This window comes from Capsicum annuum, unplaced genomic scaffold (assembly GCF_002878395.1).
Source record: "Capsicum annuum cultivar UCD-10X-F1 unplaced genomic scaffold, UCD10Xv1.1 ctg35405, whole genome shotgun sequence".
NCBI classification, from domain to species: Eukaryota; Viridiplantae; Streptophyta; class Magnoliopsida; order Solanales; family Solanaceae; genus Capsicum; species Capsicum annuum.
In genome coordinates this window covers 1-3476 of record NW_025842318.1, presented here as the reverse complement: position 1 = coordinate 3476, position 3476 = coordinate 1, and the positions used below count along the sequence as shown (strand labels likewise).

The 3476-nt window shown below is 32.9% G+C and overlaps 1 long non-coding RNA gene across 1 annotated transcript; it reads right to left on the bottom strand.

Annotated features, from left to right (window-relative positions):
• Positions 1–1846: 1846 nt before the first annotated feature.
• LOC124891438 lies at positions 1847–3469 on the bottom strand. Its single transcript, XR_007049693.1, has 2 exons — positions 3030–3469; positions 1847–2335 (listed from the first exon to the last, which is right to left on the bottom strand). It is a non-coding gene; the product is annotated as an uncharacterized LOC124891438 (long non-coding RNA).
• Between the last annotated feature and the right edge of the window lie 7 nt (positions 3470–3476).

Genomic DNA, 3476 nt, shown 5'->3' with positions numbered 1-3476 from the left:
ATAGACATTGTTTCAATCATGTAGTAGAGATTTCGTAGACGGTTTTTAGAGATGTTAATTTAGATTGTGGGACACTATTCCCCATTTTCGTTTTCATATGATTCTTGACCATGTTTCCGTTATATTGTGTATCTTCCACATTTCTTTTGTCATAAATTATGTGCATGATTATCAGACAGATAGGGGTGTTTCGAGCCTCCATAGTTCGAAATGCTCATCACGGCCAGGCCTGGTTCGAGTCGTGACAAAATCCCAAGGTCAATTTATTGGAGTTGTCATCTCATTTCTTTAAAGACAACTTTTTTTTTTTTTTTTCATATATACGACTTATTTTGTGTAACTTTGATAGCAAACACAATTTCACTTTTCAATCTCCGTTAGAGGTAATGCAATTTTCCTTTATGCTTCATGAATTTGTTCCTTAAAAAAAAACTCATATGCATGTGTCTTTAGTATATTTTTCTCCTTGAAAGTATTTATTATAGTTCCATTTGGTATTTTTATCGGGATCCTTGTTAAATGGCTTTTTCATGTCTTCTTTTTAATTAAATAGACTACAAGTTTTTTTTTAATTTTTTTTTAAGGAGGGGGGGGGGGGGGATGATCCATTTTTGAGACAGATCTATTATCTATCCAACCAATATATAGACAGATCGAATATCGATCCGATCCGACCAATCGATAATCCATTCGACCAATATATGTTCAGATCGATAATCAATCCGACAAATTGATTATCAATCCGATCTATTTATGGACATATCGATTACCAATCCTACAGATGAGAAAATTGAAGTAGGTCATTTTGCTAATTGGAAACTTGTCTTACCCTACATTTTTTTTCAAGAAATTGTTTCCACGCTTGAACCTATCACCTTCTATTTACATGGCAACAACATTGTAATGAAGACAACTTGTTTGGAAAAGGATTAGACCACATGGATCTATTGTATACTGTCTTACCCTACAATTTTTGCTAGAGGTTATTTCCACGGCTTAAATCCATCACCTCCTATTTACCTGGCAACAACATTATACAGGCGATAACATAGTGAACCAAACTTCTAGCAGGGGGCAAAGTTCGACATTTCTGCAAAGTACAAGGGCCTTGCTCGACCTTTCTGCAAATTTTGTATTCCTATTTTATTATTAACTAGTATATGTACCGGCGCGATGCGTGGATAACTTCAAACAAAGAAATCCACTAACACTTTTATCATGTACAACCATTATCAAAATAACTGTTTTATTTCAGATTGCATTATTAATTGTGGCTGATATATACCCCCTACAATTTGTTGAAATCTCAGAATTTGGACCTCCTAAAATTAATCTACATTCAAATGCCATAGGTATTATGTTTTGTCTCGAAAACAATAAATACAAAACTATCTTGTAGATATTGCTTCCCAAATCATATCTCAACTTTTTTTTAATCAAGAAAAAATGATTAATTGGTGAAAGACATAAATTTTCAAAAAATTATCTTTCTTATATAATTTGATCTAAAACTGTTGCACGTCGAATAAAGAAAACTCATTTATTGACGATTGAAGTTTAATCAAAACAAAAATCATAGTAGCAATGACTATTATACTAAAAACAACTATGAGAAACGTAACACACAACAACTAATAAGGAATTTAAAATGAAACAAAAAAAATTGTAAACAAATATGCAAATTATATAAACTATATAGATGTAAGATGTAACTTAAGTAGTAATTCAAGTAAACACGGCTTACTATTTCATATAGAATAACATTATCAAATCTCCAAAAATTAAGAAAACCAACCATAGAAGAACAAATAAATGCAAACAAAATGTACCATAAATAAATTAAAAATATGGAAATGGCTGTATTTTAAAGATTTAAAAATGTTCCGACATAATAGTAGTGCTTCATGATTTTAATTATAGATTCAGACTTATCAATCAAAATTATTTGGCCTATGCTTTCTTCAAGGATCATTCAATCAAGAAGATCTTTAACTCTAACCCCAACCGATTGTTTAGAGTCCCTATACTTCATGTACTTCTCAGCTATTACAATCTTGTTGCTGCAGCTCCACCGTTTTCTGAGTTCCAACCCCAAAACTCAACTTTTTCCAGCCATTCTTGACCTCCTCAACACTATAAAGACATAAAAGATGTGATTCTTTTAAAATGAGCTTGGAATTTGATTGAACACCCACAAGAACACAGAGGGAGGGTTGGAGAAATGCTCAATCTTGAAGGTGTTAGTGAAAAAAAAAATAGTGGCAAAGTAGCATAGATGGTGCTAGCAATATGTGATTCACCAATTTCAGTGTCGCTGACTGGCATCTTTCCCACTCTGAAAAAGTCATAGAACGCAACAATTACTTCTTCAGGATGTTCAGCACAATACTGCATATGCTTCATAAACTTAGGAATATACTTAAGAGAGTACTGCAGTTAAATGACTTAATAGAAAATTCTGCCTTCTGCCCTTACATAATACTAAAGTAAATTTTATTTTAAATTACGAGTTGTTACTACGTTTTCATCCCCATAGTTTGACCCAAAATCATCTTAACACGCTCCAAAAAGACTATTGCAAATTGTCTTCCGACTGACTCATCAACAACTACATAGTAAGCTGTAAATTAAATGATAGCATTAGCATAGGCAAGTCTATTAATCAGCAACTGTGCAAAATTGATATATATGTAATACTGCAAGAGAGAAGGAACCTATTCACATGAATGAGACTAATCGGAACAATGTTTTCCTCAAAAGAGAAGCAGTTATTTCAATTTGATGGCAAGGCCCATACCAAGGCTTTCAAAGATGGGCTCATTAGTAGATCATTGATTACATAAACAACTAAGAATACTAGATCCAGAAAACGAATACAGATACTCAAAATTAGGTGACCTAAGAAATGCAATACTGCGTATTTGAGAACTCCTTCAATTACGACAAAAAAGGATAAGTAGGTAAGTTGTAACCATCTTCAAAACTGTAATGTATTAAGAGAGAAGGGAGTATTGGAGAAAAATCAGTACCTTCCTACAACAACCTTTGAAGCTAAGTAAGCATGATCAATTTTCTGTTGTAATGCCTCCGACTTTCTATCTTCCACTATATGTATTCCTCTTATGAAAAACTAATTTTGATATAAAGAAGATAGTCAAAATTAGAGTTTGAGAGGACAAATGTTCCGATGTGCAGACTGAAGAAACTTAGCAATGAAAGCATGTCGCCCACATCATGAGCAGGGCTGGCATTGCCCAGGTAGTTGTACAAAGCTGTAGCTGCTGCATTGGAATATTGCTTCTAATTCATTCCAAATTCCAAGAACCCAAAAAAAGGAATTCCCAAATAAACAAAGAATATAATCAAAAACATTACTGAATTGCAAAATCCAAAGTAAAATGTACAAAACCATAGGCTTACAATACAACAATTTCAACAAAGAACGATAAAATACTCGCGAAGAAATAAAATTCACA